Source organism: Macaca mulatta, chromosome 10, assembly GCF_049350105.2.
Source record: "Macaca mulatta isolate MMU2019108-1 chromosome 10, T2T-MMU8v2.0, whole genome shotgun sequence".
Classification (NCBI taxonomy): domain Eukaryota; kingdom Metazoa; phylum Chordata; class Mammalia; order Primates; family Cercopithecidae; genus Macaca; species Macaca mulatta.
Genome location: NC_133415.1, coordinates 23,298,137 through 23,317,039, shown reverse-complemented (window position 1 = coordinate 23,317,039; position 18,903 = coordinate 23,298,137). Strand labels below are relative to the sequence as shown.

At 39.8% G+C, this 18,903-nt stretch overlaps 1 protein-coding gene across 6 annotated transcripts in view; it reads right to left on the bottom strand.

Annotated features, from left to right (window-relative positions):
• TTC28 (tetratricopeptide repeat domain 28) overlaps positions 1 to 18,903 on the bottom strand; it is a 718,240-nt gene that overhangs the window by 275,829 nt on the left and 423,508 nt on the right. The window contains exon 1 of one of the 6 annotated variants that reach the window (XM_077950263.1): positions 4,381 to 4,470. The exons of the other annotated variants lie outside the window; for them this stretch is intronic. The gene's annotated coding sequence lies outside the window, so the exon portion shown is untranslated. Of the gene's footprint in view, positions 1 to 4,380; positions 4,471 to 18,903 lie in introns of those variants that run through there. 6 annotated transcript variants of the gene reach the window in all.

Genomic DNA, 18,903 nt, shown 5'->3' with positions numbered 1-18,903 from the left:
AGTCCTCCTACTCTGCTTGTGCCTCTGTCCCACTGCCTGACCCGCTCAGGATGAAGGAGGTAAAAACCTGTACCTTTCTTCCTAGCCTTAGGTATATCACCCTAATTTAGGCTCTCTTGATTTCTCCCAAGGGCAATTAGCTCATTCAACAAAGTTATTGAGCACCTACTATGTACAAAACAGCATTCTAGGTTCTGGGTATACAACAGAGAACTAAATACACAAAAAAGTCTGTCATCATAGAACATTCTAGTAGGAGAAAACAGACAATGAAAAAATTAAGTAGAGTAATGATATAGTTAGTACAGTAGAAGGCTGAAACCTGTGCAGGAATCGGGAGAATATTAGCAACACAATGATAGCTGCAGGCCTCAATGAGAAAGCCCAAGCATGATGGAAGTTGCAGGAGAGGAGGTTAGAAAGAGAAAAGGAGCTCAAGCTCTGAAAGGTCTTGTAAGGCCACTCAAAGGATCTTGGCTTTTATTGTATGTGAGATGAGAAGCTACTCTGATAGTTTTGAGCAGCAAAGAGGCGTACTCTGTCTGACTTACTATTTTAACCGATCCTTCCAATAGATGTTAATAGGTGTTTCACATAAAAAGAATTCAAACAAATTTGAATAACCCTCTCTACCGAATGCCTCCCTTTATGATTAACAAAGTGCCTTAGCACATTTAAAGCTCTCAGAGCTCCAGCAGAAAGAAGCCAATGCTTATTTATTTATTTTTGTGACTGGCCCTCACTATATTGCTGAGGTTGGTCTTGAACTCCTGTGCTCAAGCAATCTTGCCACTTCAGCCTCTCAAGTAGCTAGGATATCATACATCTACTAGTCCCATATAATCATCTCACTATTGGAATACCTTTTAACATCTCACAGAATATAGTTCAGATCTAAGGCCAGGAAACACTGGCCTAGATGCTTTGAGATCTAGTATTCTAAGACTCTGTATCAGAAACACTTTAGAAGACTCCTAACTAAACTGACATTATACAGGGCCAACAAAGTTTGTTATGAAAAATAGATAACTTCAGGCTTTGGATGTCTATCCTTTCTCTTTCTCTCTCTCACTCTCCCTCTCTCTGTCTCTCGAGTGAAATAATAACAAAGAGAAGGGGAAGGGAATCAGGAATACCTGGAAGCAAAGTCAGGCTAAAATATCCCTCAACAGACTGTGATACTAGGCAAAATCAAAGTTAAGGTCATCAGTTCAATCAGAGACCCCTTGGTGTCTCCTCTGTCACATAAGAGTAGTTCAACCACTTGAACTGTTACAACTAACACAACCCTGCAGCCATTTATATCCGACACAATGTTTAGTCATCTCAGTCACTGACTTTGTAAATTAGGCTTTATGCAAGCAATAGTTTGGAGCTGCTAATCTAGAAAAATAGTTTTCCATACTACAGTATGGCTTCATTAAAGTTACGTCTTTTAAAGCAATATATTCATCATCCAATTTGTTTCTTTGATCTTCTCTTATTTACATCAAAGTATCTCAAATAAGTTTCCTATGTCCATAATATTTCTTAGTCACTGAAGCTTAATATAAACTAACAGCTGATTTCTATAGCTTCATCTGCGATACAATCAACTATGAGATTTCCCTCTTAAAATGAAAAAATATGAATAAAGTAAAATCAATGCTAATGAAGAGACTAAACTGACAGATCTAGGAGTAGGATTGCTATTTGTTGAGTTCCCCAAGGAGCAGTGACTGACTCTCTCATTTATTATATACATAAAGAGGGCAAATATGTCATCCCACAAGGCCCAAGTAGAAATGGAGAACCAGGGCTTTCCTTATGGGAAGGGGATAGTTCCTACGATGAGAATGACTACCAGAAGCCAGACCTTTATGAGACTACCAGAGATCCAAAGTGGTTGACAGAGAAGCACACCAGGAACAGAGTGGAAGCCAAGCTACAGAGCCCAGCGAAGGGGTGAGAGGCACGGGTGGGTCATGAATTAAAACTAGCAAAGACCAACAAGAGGAGACCAAGCAAGCCAAGAAGGCAGTCTGGAAGAATTCTAGAATCAGAGTTGAAAAGTCCAAAGTATTTTTAAGAAAGCCCTAAAATTGGCTTTCATGGGGAAGCTTTACGTTAGGTGTTGATTGAGATGAATAAGAGACAAATGACAGTTTTTGCCATCAAAAGATCAATAATAATAATGACTAGCATCTATTACATCCTTACTGTATATTATACATGATGTTAATGTGTTACATTCATTTAATCTCTTTAACAGGCCTCTGAAATATGTCTTAATCCTCATTTTACAGACGAGTAAACAAAGGTTTAGAGAGATTGAGCAACTCAACTTTTTAAAAACAGTAAAACTCTATTGCATTTGTGATTCACATATTATAATACATTACATACAATAGCCCAAAATAAACATCTCATGCCAGTGACACAAAAATGAGTATCAGGCCAAAAAAAATCAGCAATAAGTACATTATTGCTTTCTTTAATCATAAACATTCAATTCTGAATGAAGACAATTTACTACATACTGATGCAGTTTTCTTTTCATTTCATATAATCATCCTACTCTCCTATACCTACACTATTCAGTATGTTCCTGTGTTAATTCTTACACGTGTGTGGAGCAAAATAATAATAATAATAATTGTAATAATAATATAGTATTTTGTACTTTTAATGGGGTGATGTTGATAGATCAGTCCTCAGATTCTATATGGCAAGAGATCATGTTGATGCAGCATTTAGGGAAGGCCGACCAGAGAGGATAAGCTTGATCTAAGTTTTTATCTCAGAACAAAAGGAGTAGGGGGTTAGTCAGGATAGAGAATAGGATCCACAAACAGAGTAGCAGTAAATGATAGTGGAAAGGCAATTAGGAGCTGGATCACAAAGGGCCACAGCTAAAAAGTTTAGACTGACTTGTGGGTTATGGTGACTTGTTGGTAGATTTGATACAGGAGGATGCTCTGTTTAGATCTGCACTTCGAAATTCTACTATAAGATCTTAGGGAGAATGGGTTAAAAAGAGGGAGTGGGGAGGCAGAAAGACCAATTCAGAGGTTATTGTTATGGCCACGTGATATGGTTTGGCTGTGTCCCCACCCAAATCTCATCCTGAATTATAGCTCCCATAATCCCCATATGTCATGGGAGAAACCTCATCAGAGGTAACTGAATCATGAGGGCAGATTTTTCCCATGCTGCTCTCATGATAGTGAATACATCTCACAAGATCTGATGGTTTTATAAAGGGGAGTTCCCCTGCACACACTCTCTTGCCTGCTGCCATGTAAGACATGCCCTTGCTCCTCCTTCACCTTCCACCATGAGTGTGAGGCCTCCCCAGCCATGTGGAACCACATGTGAGTCCACTAAACCTTCTTTTCTTTATAAATTACCCATTCTTGGGTATTTCTTCATAGCAGTATGAAAATGGATTAATACACCGTGCCTCTTCCATCATGTGGGAAGCAACACAGAACATAAATTAAAATGTTTAAACGTATTCGGGAGAAGATGATGAGGGTGTCCATTACAGGCCCCGGGAAGAAGAATAAAGGATATTTGGAAGAGATAGACAGATACATAGATATTTCATATATATGATATATAGATATAAATAAATATACGCACATGTGCATGTGTGTGTACACACGCACACACATGCATGTGCAGGCACATGTGCTTAAATGAGGCCTGAAGACTGCCTTGGTTGTGGGGAATGTTAAAAACTGCCAGGTTTCTGCATGGAGCATCAGGGGAGTCAGAATGACCACATTGGAGGGAAAAGAGATGAAGAACATGGGTTTAGACCTGCTGAATTGAAAGTACCGGTGATATACACTGAAGACTGCAATATAAGTGTAAAGTTTAAAAGCAAGATCCAGGGTGAAGATCTATCTCTAGAGACTTCTGAATGATTCCTTATATTCCCCCAGAGATAACAGTATTGAATATTAGGTTGAACTATATGGAACTACCAATATTCTATTTTTTTGACCTCTAAAAATGACAATTTCAACATGAGAATCTACTTTATCTATGAGTTCCTTGAAAATAAGACAATATGTAAATATATAAGTATTTCTAAAACAGAATCCACAACAGATATTTCACAAATATGCTGCAAGAATAAAGAATAAATTACATACATTTATGAATCCTGTGCTCGTTGTTGTTATGTGGTTTTGTAAAATTATTATGAAAATTTGCATATTTTACACAATTAATAGAACTATAAGACTGATGTATTGCTCAATGGTAATTTCAAGCAATTGTCTTTTGTGGGGTCATGCACACCATGTATCCATCCCATGATTTTCTGCCTATGTGAGGAACTAGTAACTATAGTTTTTCAAATGGTTTATCAGTGCTCATTAATTTACTTACTCCCAACCAGTCTTTGTAGAGGGAGAAATGAGAAGAGGTGGATACCAGATCACCAACGGAAATGTTTTCTCTAAGAAGGTACCTCAGTTTCCGCATCTGCAAAGTAGAGATATCACTTGTATCTGTGGCTGACTATAAGGATTAGAGGAGATATTGCATGTACCGCATGGGACACAAGAGAAGCTTAGTAAATGGGTGCTTATGTTACTATGTCAGTGTTGTCAAATGACCAGCAGCAACTATTCAAAAATCATCTCCTATGTCAGGTTGCTGATGATTGACTATACAAGTTTATTTATAAGCTTAAAATTCTTGGGACAAGAATTTAGTGGAAGCAATGTTGACACAAAAAGCCAGACATAGTAAATGATACATATATTCAGAAAAACTATGTAGTAACCATTGAATCATAAAGATCTTAGAACAGAAAATGGCCTTTAGAAGTTATCTCATCATTATTCCTTCAACAACCCCCAGATAGAGGTGAGAAAGCCTAAATATTTCAGGGATGGCAATAATTATTACAATTATTTTAAAAGTTTCTGCTTTTTGCCAGGCGTGGTAGCTCACACCTGTAATCCCAGCACTTTGGGAGGCCGGGGAAGGCAGATCACTTGAGGCCAGGAGTTCAAGACCAGCCTGGCCAACATGGCAAAACCCTGTCTCTACTAAAAATACAAAAATTAGCCAGGCATGGTGGTATGCGCCTGTAGTCCCATCTACTCAGGAAGTTGAGGTAGGAGAATCACTTGAACCTAGAAGGCAGAGGTTGCGTGAGCCAAGATCACACCACTACACTCCAGCTTGGGCAACAGAGCGAGACTTTGTCTCAAAAAAAAAAAAGTTCTGCTTTTGTTGGGCTTAAATTAAAAAGCATGTATGAAAATGTCAGCTAAGCTGATTCTAGTCACTCTTAGTCCCGTTTTCCCTTCTGACAACATGGACAGCAAGTTTATTACTTTCTCAAAAGGAATCATAGGAATATAATACACATTAAGGTATCTTCAACCTGCGTGTATCATTTTCAGTCATGCTTATTTATCAGATAATTAAGCCACCACACTGAGGTATAATGATGATTGCACTGATAACCCAAAATCTTCACTCCTTCCAATGGGGATGTGGGTTGACTCTGGGTTCAGCAACGTTCACTTGCCTAGACAAATAGATGTTAGCAAATGTGATGCAAGCATAAGGTTGACAAGCACTTGCTCCTTGTTTTCATCATAATAGTGTGCCCAAGGTGATCTGTTAGAGGATGACAGCCTGGTGAGCAGTTGTCCCAGGGAGGCCTCAGATATGCAAGAGAGGCTGAGCATAATCAGGGAAATTGCCAAGCCACTGACTTCAGCTGACTACAGACAAGTAAGTAAGCCCCATGGAATGCAGCTCAGGTCAAAGATGTATAAGCAAAAATAAATGTATATGGTTTTATGCTACCCATGTTTTGTGGTTATTTTGTCACAGAGCATTACTATGGCAATATAAAACTGATATAGTGACCGTTAAGCATCCAAAAATTGTCTACTTACTAACCCTATAAAAACCCAGACTTCACCAGAATGACTACATGATGGCATCTCAATGACAACGTGAGTTATATGTACAAAAAACCACTGTTCTCCAGGTGTTTATAAACAGTCTGATTTAAATACAGGGTTAAATATGGAACCTTTCCAATTATACTACTTTTAAACTCAAAATTAGAAGGCATCAACAATATTGAATTGCTAGGATTATATCCATTTGAGAAAACTGAGTAACAGTTGATCTCTAGGTACATGTGGGGGACTAGTAGTGTACTGTACTACACCTTGGGCTAAGTGACCTACAACATGTTTCCTATGACCAATTTCTGTGATTTCTTACTCTATATCTTGAAAGAAGCTAGTTACCTAACTACACAGAAACACTGGTTTCTAGTGAGAAGAAAGAACAGTTGGATTTCTATTCCTATTTCCTGGCAAGGTTTCTCCAGTAGGTTTCTCAAGAGTCTAATCTTGGCATATCAGTGTGGAAGAAAGTTTATAAGCTGGGAAATCTATTGCTTTTAATAGTCACTCAGGACGCTAAAACAGCTAGGTGCCAGGGCAAATCACTCTGTAGAAAATGGGAACAAGACAAGCCTAATATCTGTTTCTGGAATTTGGTGGGAGGAGGACCAAAGTCATTGCCTTCTTTTGATCCTTTACCTATGTCAATTATTTTGTAAATAAGAGAAATAAAATGTAACAAAAAATAAATATGGATGTTTGAGAGTCATAATACTGAATATGCTAATATGTATAAAATATATTTGAGTTCTTCAGAGGAAGATCATCATATAAATTAAACCTAGTACTATTAATCCTATTATCCAATCAACACACATGAATTAAACCTGCAGTACCTAATCAGAAGTGGGTACTCCCTAGACATATTAAAGCCAATAATATCAATTAGAACATTACTAAGTCCAAATGTCTTTGCTCAGTAATTATTTTTGTAGTCTCTCTAAAATGATTCATATGCCACATTCCAACATAATAGGACAGGACAGGATCAAGTCCTTTGGGACTAGGACTAGTCAGCTGCACTGAAATCCTTTTACTAACATTTTCAAAGTTTAATATCAGGTATTTTACCTTATTTAAACCTAAAGGGTATGTCAACGCCTAGTGTGCCATCAAGAACAGGCTCTTTATTGTCCTATTAGGGTGGAGATGCATACTCTGTAAACTAAAGAGATTAAAAGCAAATGGAGGATATAAACCAGATTAATGATCTGGTCCCTGCAGCCTTACGAGAGTTTACTTAAAATGAAAGCTTTGGATGCTGATCCAACTTTTTCGATTTAACCAAGGTTCTCATTTGAATGGCTGTCATAACAGCATTACTACTGAAATCCTCTAGCTCATTCTTTCCAAGGCTTCTAGAAAGAAGAACATTGCAGAGAAATGGGATCCAAGGTACCGCCTGCAGTGGGCGCAGGAAAGGAGTACTACAAGTTCAACAGCAGAGACAGTGTGGGGCGTGTGCCAACAAATGTTCTTTTAAAAGACTGATTCATGAGGTTAGGTAAAAATCTTTTCATCTAGGTCACTGGAAAACATCCTTGAAGGCAGACTGACTTCAAGACTCATCTATGTTAATGATATATGTAGGAACAAAAGCCAATTGCCATGGTAATGCATACTTAGTAGCAAGAACCACTGAACCAGAGCGGGCTCTGTGAAATACTAGTTTGAAAATATCTGATTCTAAAAGAGAATCAGTTTTCCTTTCAAGTGGTAATGAGAATTCCAGATCTTCTATAAGTATGCATTTAATGGGAAATGCAATGATCCTCACCATACCTTCATGTCTAATTCCCACTTTTTCCCCTTTGCAGATTACCAGAGAATTCGGTTTTTGGTTGTTCCTCATCTAGACATCTAGTTTCTTAGATGTTAGCTCTTAGACACCCTTCACTTCATCGTGGTCTTTTTGAGAAATGCAGAAATATTTCGTCTTCAGTCAAAGTTATTTAATTTCTACTTCTATTTTGGTGAGAAAGAGTAATGTATTTATTATGACAATCTATTTTTTCTGATACATTTTCTATTACTTAAAAAAACTTTTTGCACTCACAATCATAAAGAAAGCATGCTATATCTTTAATAATATGCCTAATACAGGTCTCAGTGTGCTGGCCAGTGAATGTTTGAATACTGCCAACACCCAGCGGCCTTCTGGCAGCACTGGGCCTTCTAAAAGCTGTTCTCTGGCAATAGTCTTTCATGCAAGCACTAATTTTATTATAGCTAGTTTATGATTTTCCCTCATTTCCCTGCTATTTTTAAATGTGGGGCTGTAATAGGAGGTGTCTAGAGGCCCAGGAGATGAGGGAACCATTACATACTGTTGGGTCTCTGTGGTATCAGTGGCCTTTGGAAGCTAAGGATTTCAAATGCGATGTCAAAGGGTATTTGAATACGGGGTCCCTCAGGAACTATGCCCAATGAGAAACACATTGCTTTGCTCTCTTTATTTTACTTTTAATTTCTGCTTTCAAGTTGTTGTGGTCTCTCAACACTCTTCCCAGTTTTGTTCTTTAGAGTTATTTTTGTACATTGCCCACTCTAGCCAGACCTGTTTAGCAACATTTAACAACACTGTCTTGGGAGATGAGTTTTTTACATCCAGTATGATGTACCAGTACTGACTTCTATAACACAATGTTAAAACAGTTCATAATGTGAATAAAACCCTGCATGAAAAAATATCAATTTTACTTGATATTATTCCCCATGTAACTCTGGGCTGCAAGTTTTCAGAAAGACTGGCTAATCAGAAAAAAAGTTTGAAAAATTAGAGTGGTTTTCAAGGATGGTTTATGGGGATGAAGAAAGACATTTATGAAACAGGAGAGGAGGGAAGCCATGTGCTTTTCTTAAATTAGGCTTATGTCTGATAACTGGGATAAACAAGTCTCGCATAAGAAGATGACAACTAGTGTTCTGGATCCAAATCCAACCTGTGCCATCTCAATCAACCTCTATAGTCAGAAGAATGAAGGGAAGAAAGAAGCACAAGATAGAACACAAGCAGCACAATGACAAAGATGAAAACACCCTCAGTTTAAACTGCAGTAAAACACATGCAAAACAGTGGAGACCACTGGTAAGAACTATTGACAAAAAAGCCAAACTCTGTAAAATATTTGAAGAGACTTATCCTGAACCAAATGTGAGGACCATGACCCATGACACAGCCCCAGGAGGTCCTGACAACATGTGCCCAAGCTGGCTGCGTTACAGCTTGGTTTTATATGTTTTAAGGAGACATAAAGCATCAATCAGTGCATGTAAGGTACGTATTGATTCAATCTGGAAAAGCAGGACAATTCAAAGGGGTAAAAAACAAAAGGCCAATGACAAAAAGAGACACATGAATCCTAAAACTGTATTTTTAACAAAGAGCAAATACTGCAAACGTGACTATTCAGGGTTACATTCATGCTAAAACAAAATAGAGACAGGAAAAGTCACAAGCATATAAAATGATGGATCTGGCAATACTATTAAATAGTAGCAATCCCTGGATCAGACAGTGCCTAACAAATGTGCTTTACCTGAAAAAGACTGAGAACCCAGAGCAACTGTAGACTTCTTTTTCAGATTGTCCTAAATGTAGATTATACTCTGACATTAAAAAAAATAAAAAATAAAAAAACCCCACAAACTTTAAAGTAGCTTTAATATGTACAGAGGTCACTCAGCAATATTTATTCCCCATTAATGTTCTTTTCTATTAATTTATTTCCATACGTGTTTCACTTATCCTAACATAAAAACTAAAGGGCAAAGATATGCAACCCAGTTATACATCCTTGCACAGTATGAGACACCAGGTAATCAAGCTGTGTTACCATAAAAGCCACTGTCAGCCAGATCCAGTGGCATATGACTATAGTCCCAGTTACTCAGGAGACTAAGGCAGGAGGACTTCTTGGGCCCAGGAGTTTGAGACCAGCCTGGGCAACATAGCGAGACTCTTGCCTCAAAAAAAAAAAGAAAACAAAAAAACCAAAAAAAAAAAAAAAAGCCACTGTCATTGGCTCTTCTACGGGATCCATAAACCAGATCAAACTCTTTAGCCACAGTCAGCTCCATTCATTCAACTGTGTATCCTCTGGATTTACAAATATGTTTATCTCTTTTTTATAAAAGAAGCTACCAATTTGATAACATTACGATTATCCAAGCATTCTTAAAGTAAATTACAAAAATCCAAGACAATATTCTTTGTGGTTTTTTCATTTTTTTGTGTGTGTGCTTAAATTTTTTTTTTAATTTTTTGTTGTTTTTTGTTTTTTTATTATTATTATACTTTAAGTTCTAGGGAACATGTGCATAATGTGCAGGTTTGTTACATATGTATACTTGTGCCATGTTGGTGTGCTGTACCCATCAACTCGTCAGCACCCATCAACTCATCATTTACATCAGGTATAACTCCCAATGCAATCCCTCCCCCCTCCCCGTGATAGGCCCCGGTGTGTGATGTCCCCCTTCCCGAGTCCAGGTGATCTCATTGTTCAGTTCCCATCTATGAGTGAGAACATGCGGTGTTTGGTTTTCTGTTCTTGCGATAGTTTGCTGAGAATGATGGTTTCCAGCTGCATCCATGTCCCTACAAAGGACACAAACTCATCCTTTTTTATGGCTGCATAGTATTCCATGGTGTATATGTGCCACATTTTCTTAATCCAGTCTGTCACTGATGGACATTTGGGTTGATTCCAAGTCTTTGCTATTGTGAATAGTGCCGCAATGAACATACGTGTGCATGTGTCTTTATAGCAGCATGATTTTTTTTTTAATTTATTATTATTATACCTTAAGTTGTAGTGTACATGTGCATAACGTGCAGGTTTGTTACATATGTATACTTGTGCCATGTTGGTGTGCTGCACCCATCAACTCATCATTTACATCAGGTATAACTCCCAATGCAATCCCTCCCCCCTCCCCCCTCCCCATGATAGGCCCCGGTGTGTGATGTTCCCCTTCCTGAGTCCAAGTGATCTCATTGTTCAGTTCCAACCTATGAGTGAGAACATGCGGTGTTTGGTTTTCTGTTCTTGTGATAGTTTGCTAAGAATGATGGTTTCCAGCTGCATCCATGTCCCTACAAAGGACGCAAACTCATCCTTTTTGATGGTTGCATAGTATTCCATGGTGTATATGTACCACATTTTCTTAATCCAATCTGTCACTGATGGACCTTTGGGTTGATTCCAAGTCTTTGCTATTGTGAATAGTGCTGCAATAAACATACGTGTGCATGTGTCTTTATAGCAGCATAATTTATAATCCTTTGGGTATATACCCAGTAATGGGATGGCTGGGTCATATGGTACTTCTAGTTCTAGATCCTTAAGGAATCGCCATACTGTTTTCCATAATGGTTGAACTAGTTTACAATCCCACCGACAGTGTGAAAGTGTTCCTATTTCTCCACATCCTCTCCAGCACCTGTTGTTTCCTGACTTTTTAATGATTGCCATTCTAACTGGTTTGAGATGGTATCTCATTGTGGTTTTGATTTGCATTTCACTGATGGCCAGTGATGATGAGCATTTTTTCATGTGTCTGTTGGCTGTATGAATGTCTTCTTTTGAGAAATGTCTGTTCATATCCTTTGCCCACTTTTTGATGGGCTTGTTTGTTTTTTTCTTGTAAATTTGTTAGAGTTCTTTGTAGGTTCTGGATATTAGCCCTTTGTCAGATGAGTAGATTGCAAACATTTTCTCCCGTTCTGTAGGTTGCCTGTTCACTCTGATGGTAGTTTCTTTTGCTGTGCAGAAGCTCTTTAGTTTAATTAGATCCCATTTCTCAATTTTGGCTTTTGTTGCCATTGCTTTTGGTGTTTTAGACATGAAGCCCTTGCCCATGCCTATGTCCTGAATGGTATTACCTCGGTTTTCTTATAGGGTTTTTATGGTATTAGGTCTAACATTTAAGTCTCTAATCCATCTTGAATTAATTTTCGTATAAGGAGTAAGGAAAGGATCTAGTTTCAGCTTTCTACTTATGGCTAGCCAATATTCCCAGCACCATTTACTAAATAGGGAATCCTTTCCCCATTTCTTGTTTTTCTCAGGTTTGTCAAAGATCAGATGGCTGTAGATGTGTGGTATTATTTCTGAGGACTCTGTTCTGTTCCATTGGTCTATATCTCTGTTTTGGTACCAGTACCATGCTGCTTTGGTTACTGTCGCCTTGTAGTATAGTTTGAAGTGAGGTAGTTTGATGCCTCCAGCTTTGCTCTTTTGACTTAGGATTGTCTTGGCAATGCGGGCTCTTTTTTGGTTCCATATGAAGTTTAAAGCCGTTTTTTCCAATTCTGTGAAGAAACTCATTGGTAGCTTGATGGGGATGGCATTGAATCTATAAATTACCTTGGGCAGTATGGCCATTTTCACGATATTGATTCTTCCTATCCATGAGCATGGTATGTTCTTCCATTTGTTTGTGTCCTCTTTTATTTCACTGAGCAGTGGTTTATAGTTCTCCTTGAAGAGGTCCTTTACATCCCTTGTAAGTTGGATTCTTAGGTATTTTATTCTCTTTGAAGCAATTATGAATGGAAGTTCATTCATGATTTGGCTTTCTGTTTGTCTATTACAGGTGTATAAGAATGCTTGTGATTTTTGCACATTAATTTTGTATCCTGAGACTTTGCTGAAGTTGCTTATCAGCTTAAGGAGATTTTGGGCTGAGAAGGTGGGGTTTTCTCAATATACAATCATGTCATCTGCAAACAGGGACAATTTGACTTCTACTTTTCCTCACTGAATACCCTTGATTTCTTTCTCTTGCCTGATTGCCCTGGCCAGAACTTCCAACACTATGTTGAATAGGAGTGGTGAGAGAGGGCATCCCTGTCTTGTGCCAGTTTTCAAAGGGAATTTTTCCAGTTTTTGCCCATTCAGTAGGATATTGGCTGTGGGTTTGTCATAAATAGCTCTTATTATTTTGAGATACGTTCCATCAATACTGAATTTATTGAGCGTTTTTAACATGAAGGGCTGTTGAATTTTGTCAAAGGCTTTTTCTGCATCTATTCAGATAATCATGTGGTTTTTGTCTTTGGTTCTGTTTATATGCTGGATTATGTTTATTGATTTGTGAATGTTGAACCAGCCTTGCATCCCAGGGATGAAGCCCACTTGATCATGGTGGATAAGCTTTTTGATGTGCTGCTGGATCCAGTTTGCCAGTATTTTATTGAGGATTTTTGCATCGATGTTCATCAGGGATATTGGTCTAAAATTCTCTTTTTTTGTTGTGTCTCTGCCAGGCTTTGGTATCAGGATGATGTTGGCCTCATAAAATGAGTTAGGGAGGATTCCTTCTTTTTCTATTGATTGGAATAGTTTCAGAAGGAATGGTACCAGCTCCTCTTTGTACCTCTGGTAGAATTCAGCTGTGAATCCATCTGGTCTTGGACTTTTTTTGGTTGGTAGACTATTAATGATTGCCTCAATTTCAGAGCCTGCTATTGGTCTATTCAGGGATTCAGCTTCTTCCAGGTTTAGTCTTGGAAGAGTGTAAGTGTCCAGGAAATTATCCATTTCTTCTAGATTTTCTAGTTTATTTGCATAGAGGTGTTTATAGTATTCTCTGATGGTAGTTTGTATTTCTGTGGGGTCGGTGGTGATATCCCCTTTATCATTTTTTATTGCATCTATTTGATTCTTCTCTCTTTTCTTATTAGTCTTGCTAGTGGTCTATCAATTTTGTTGATCTTTTCAAAACACCAACTCCTGGATTCATTGATTTTTTGGTGGGTTTTTTGTATCTCTATCTCCTTAAGTTCTGCTCTGATCTTAGTTGTTTCTTGCCTTCTGCTGGCTTTTAAATGTGTTTGTTCTTGCTTCTCTAGTTCTTTTAATTGCGATGTTAGAGTGTCAATTTTAGATCTTTCCTGCTTTCTCTTGTGGGCATTTAGTGCTATAAATTTCCCTCTACACACTGCTTTAAATGTGTTCCAGAGATTCTGGTATGTTGTGTCTTTGTTCTCATTGGTTTCAAAGAACATCTTTATTTCTCCCTTCATTTTGTTGTGTACCCAGTAGTCATTCAGGAGCAGGTTATTCAGTTTCCATGTAGTTGAGAGGTTTTGATTGAGTTTCTTAGTCCTGAGTTCTAGTTTGATTGCACTGTGGTGTGAGAGACAGTTTCTTATAATTTCTGTTCTTGTACATTTGCTGAGGAGTGCTTTACTTCCAATTATGTGGTCAATTTTGGAATAAGTGTGATGTGGTGCTGAGAAGAATGTATATTCTGTTGATTTGGGGTGGAGAGTTCTGTAGATGTCTATTAGGTCTGCTTGCTGCAGAGATGAGTTCAATTCCTGGATATCCTTGTTAACTTTCTGTCTCGTTGATCTGTCCAATGTTGATAGTGGGGTGTTGAAGTCTCCCATTATTATTGTATGGGAGTCTAAGTCTCTTTGTAAGTCTCTAAGGACTTGCTTTATGAATCTGGGTGCTCCTGTATTGGGTGCATATATATTTAGGATAGTTAGCTCTTCCTGTTGAATTGATCCCTTTACCATTATGTAATGGCCTTCTTTGTCTCTTTTGATCTTTGATGGTTTAAACTCTGTTTTATCAGAGACTAGTATTGTAACCCCTGCTTTTTTTCGTTCTCCATTTGCTTGGTAGATCTTCCTCCATCCCGTTATTTTGAGCCTATGTATGTCTCTGCATGTGAGATGGGTCTCCTGAATACAGCAGACTGATGGGTCTTGACTCTTTATCCAGTTTGCCAGTCTGTGTCTTTTAATTGGAGCATTTAGTCCATTTACATTTAAGGTTAAGATTGTTATGTGTGAACTTGATCCTGCCATTATGATATTAACTGGTTATTTTGCTCGTTAGTTGATGCAGTTTCTTCCTAGCCTCGATGGTCTTTATATTTTGGCATGTTTTTGCAATGGCTGGTACCAGTTGTTCCTTTCCATGTTTAGTGTTTCCTTCAGGGTCTCTTGTAAGGCAGGCCTGGTGGTGACAAAATCTCTAAGCATTCGCTTATCTGTAAAGGATTTTATTTCTCCTTCACTGACGAAACTTAGTTTGGCTGGATATGAAATTCTGGGTTTAAAATTCTTTTCTTTAAGAATGTTGAATATTGGCCCCCACTCTCTTCTGGCTTGGAGAGTTTCTGCCGAGAGATCTGCTGTTAGTCTGATGGGCTTCCCTTTGTGGGTAACCCGACCTTTCTCTCTGGCTGCCCTTAAGATTTTTTCCTTCATTTCAACTTTGGTGAATCTGGCAATTATGTGTCTTGGAGTTGCTCTTCTCGAGGAGTATCTTTGTGGCGTTCTCTGTATTTCCTGAATTTGAATGTTGGCCTGCCCTACTAGGTTGGGGAAGTTCTCCTGGATGATATCCTGAAGAGCGTTTTCCAACTTGGTTCCATTTTCCCCCTCACTTTCAGGCACCCCAATCAGACGTAGATTTGGTCTTTTTACATAATCCCATACTTCTTGCAAGCTTTGTTCATTTCTTTTTCTTCTTTTTTCTTTAGATTTCTCTTCTCGCTTCATTTCATTCATTTGATCCTCAATCGTTGATACTCTTTCTTCCAGTTAACTGAGTGGGTTACTGAAGCTTGTGCATTTGTCATGTATTTCTCGTGTCATGGTTTTCATCTCTGTCAGTTCGTTTATGGCCTTCTCTGCATTAATTATTCTAGTTATCAATTCTTCCACTCTTTTTTCAAGATTTTTAGTTTCTTTGCGCTGGGTACATAATTCCTCCTTTAGCTCTGAGAAGTTTGATGGACTGAAACCTTCTTCTCCCATTTCGTCAAAGTCATTCTCTGTCCAGCTTTGATCCGTTGCTGGCGATGAGCTGCATTCCTCTGCAGGGGGAGATGCGCTCTTATTTTTTGAATTTCCAGCTTTTCTGCCCTGCTTTTTCCCCATCTTTGTGGTTTTATCTGCCTCTGGTCTTTGATGCTGGTGACGTACTGATGGGGTTTTGGTGTGGGTGTCCTTCCTGTTTGATAGTTTTCCTTCTAACAGTCAGGACCCTCAGCTGTAGGTGTATTGGATATTGCTTGAGGTCCACTCCAGACCCTGTGTGCCTGGGTATCAGCAGCAGAGGCTGCAGAAGATAGAATATTGCTGAACAGCGAGTGTACCTGTCTGATTTTTGCTTTGGAAACTCCCTCTCAGGGGTGTACTCCACCGTGGGAGGTGTGGCATATCGGTCTGCCCCTAGCGGGGGATGTCTCCCAGTTAGGCTACTCAGGGGTCGGGGACCCACTTGAGGAGGCAGTCTGCCCGTTCTCAGATCTCAACCTCTGTGTTGGGAGATCCACTGCTCTCTTCAAAGCTGTCAGACAGAGACATTTGCGTCTGCAGAGATTTCTGCTGCTTTGTTGTTGTTGTTGTTGAGCTGTGCCCTGTCCCCAGAGGTGGAGTCTACAGAGACAGTCAGGCCTCCTTGATCTGCTGTGAGCTCCACCAAGTTCGAACTTCCCAGCGGCTTTGTTTACCTACTTAAACCTCAGCAATGGCGGGTGCCCCTCCCCCAGTCTCGCTGCTGCCTTGCCCTTAGATCGCAGACTGCTGTGCTAGCAATGTGGGAGGCTCCGTGGGCACAGGACCCTCCCAGCCAGGTGTGGGATATAATCTCCTGGTGTGCCCGTTTGCTAAGACCCTTGGTAAAGCGCACTACTGGGGTGAGAGTTACCTGATTTTCCAGGTGTTGTGTGTCTCAGTTCCCCTGGCTAGGAAAAGGGATTCCCTTCCCCCTTGCGCTTCCCAGGTGAGGCGATGCCTTGCCCTGCTTCAGCTCTGGCTGGTCGGGCTGCAGCAGCTGACCAGCATCGATTGTCCGGCACTCCCTAGTGAGATGAACCCATTACCTCAGTTGAAAATGCAGAATCACCTGTCTTCTGTGTCGCTCACGCTGGGAACTAGAGACTGGAGCTGTTCCTATTCGTCCATCTTGCTCCGCCCCCTCTTTTTTTTTTTTTTAAATAAAAGTCAGGTCTCACTATACTGCCCAGGCTGGTCTCAAGCAACTCTCAACACCTTAGCCTCCCAAGTAGCTGGGATTATAGGCATGCACCACTGCACCCAGCAGGACAATATTCTCTGGTTTAAACTGTATACTCTTTGACTGTGTGTTATTCCACAATCATATATACTGTACCTTATTCTTCTCTGGCATGCTCATTAAGTTGAGCTGCTGTAGTTAATTAATACTTCTTTAGAGAACTATAGATCAACATAATCTGGTAGTATTCTTTATGAACTATCCTCTCTAGATTGGAAAAAAGAAAACCCTTTACATGTAGTTATATGGTTTGGCTGTGTCCCCACCCAAATCTCATCTTGAATTGTAGTTCCCATAATTCCCATGTGTTGTGGGAGGGACCCAGTGGGAGATAATTGATTTCATGGGGGCGGTTTTCCCCACACTGTTCTCGTGATAGGATAAGCCTCACGAGATCTGTTTTGGTTTTTTTTTTTTTTTTTGAGATGGAGTCACTCTGTTGCCCAGGCTGGAGTGCAGTGGCATGTTCTCCGCTCACTGCAAGCTCCGCCTCCCAGGTTCACGCCATTCTCCTGCCTCGGACTCCCGAGTAGCTAGGACTACGGGCGCCCGCCACCACACCCGGCTAATTTTTTTGTATTTTTAGTAGAGAAAGGATTTCACCGTGTTCACTAGGATGGTCTCAATCTCCTGACCTTGTGATCCCCCCGCCTCAGCCTCTCAAAGTGCTGGGATTACTGGTGTGGGCCACCGTCCCCCGCCGGTGTTGGTTTATTTGAGACTCGCCTGTCACCCAGGCTGGAGTGCAATGGCGCGATCTTGGCTCACTGCAACCACCGCCTCCTGGGTTCAAATGATTCTGCAGCCTCAGCCCCTTGAGTAGCTGGGATTACAGGTGCCCGCCACCACACCCAGCTAATTTTTGTATTTTTAGTGGAGACAGGGTTTCACCATGTTGGCCAGGCTGGTCTCGAGCTCCTGACCTCGTGATCCGCCCACCTCAGCCTCCAAAAGTGCTGGGATTACAGGCGTGAGCCACCGCGCCTGGCTGATCTGGTGTTTTTACATGGGGTTTTCCCTTTTGCTTGGTTTTCATCCTTTCTTGCCTGTCGTTATGTAAGACATGCCTTTTGCCTTCTGTCATGACTGATTGTGAGGCCTCCCCAGCCACATGGAACTGGGAGTCCATTAAACCTATTTTTCTTTATAAATTACCCACTCTGGGGTATGTCTTCATCAGCAGTGTGAAAATGGACCAATACATACACAGTCTAACAAAAGAGATTAAAAAACAAACCTTAGAGTCTTCAATGTACATGTATTGTCTAGCACAGATAGGGCTTCATAGATGTTCCCAAAATTTGACAATGTTAGCACAACTTCAAAATGTAAGCTCCATCAGATCACTATTATCACTTAACCAAATGAAGGCTGAACTGATTTTATAGAATGCTGGTTAGACATGGTTTATGACCTCAGGAAGTGAGTAGAAGACACAAATACTGTATTATCAGTGATGCGGTGTAAAAGCCAACGGACTACAAGTTGGAAGCCCTGGTATGAGAATAGTCATTAATTGGCTGTATGTCCTCAGATAGGTATCTCTATCAGAGCCCTAGCTGTTTCAGCTGTAAAATGAGGGCAAGGTGCTCTCTAAGATCCTTATCTGATCCAAAAGGTGTAATTCTAAACAAATAACGATCAGGAATCAAAATATTAAAAAAATCACATAAGAAACTACTTCCTGTTATGACAGACTAGTCTGTAGCAGAATTCATTTGCCAAAAACAAATTTTAAAATTGTATAAATTTTAAAAATCCATTCAAAGGCACTGGAGTGGTATCAAGGTATTTGGGACGGAAGGGACCAAATCCTGGACAGGGGAACTCACAGAAACTTAGCAGAGCTTTCAGCAATCCCCAGGGCTAGGGAGATAAAACCTGAAGTTCAGAGCTACCAAGGAAGCCAAGATTTGACGTGC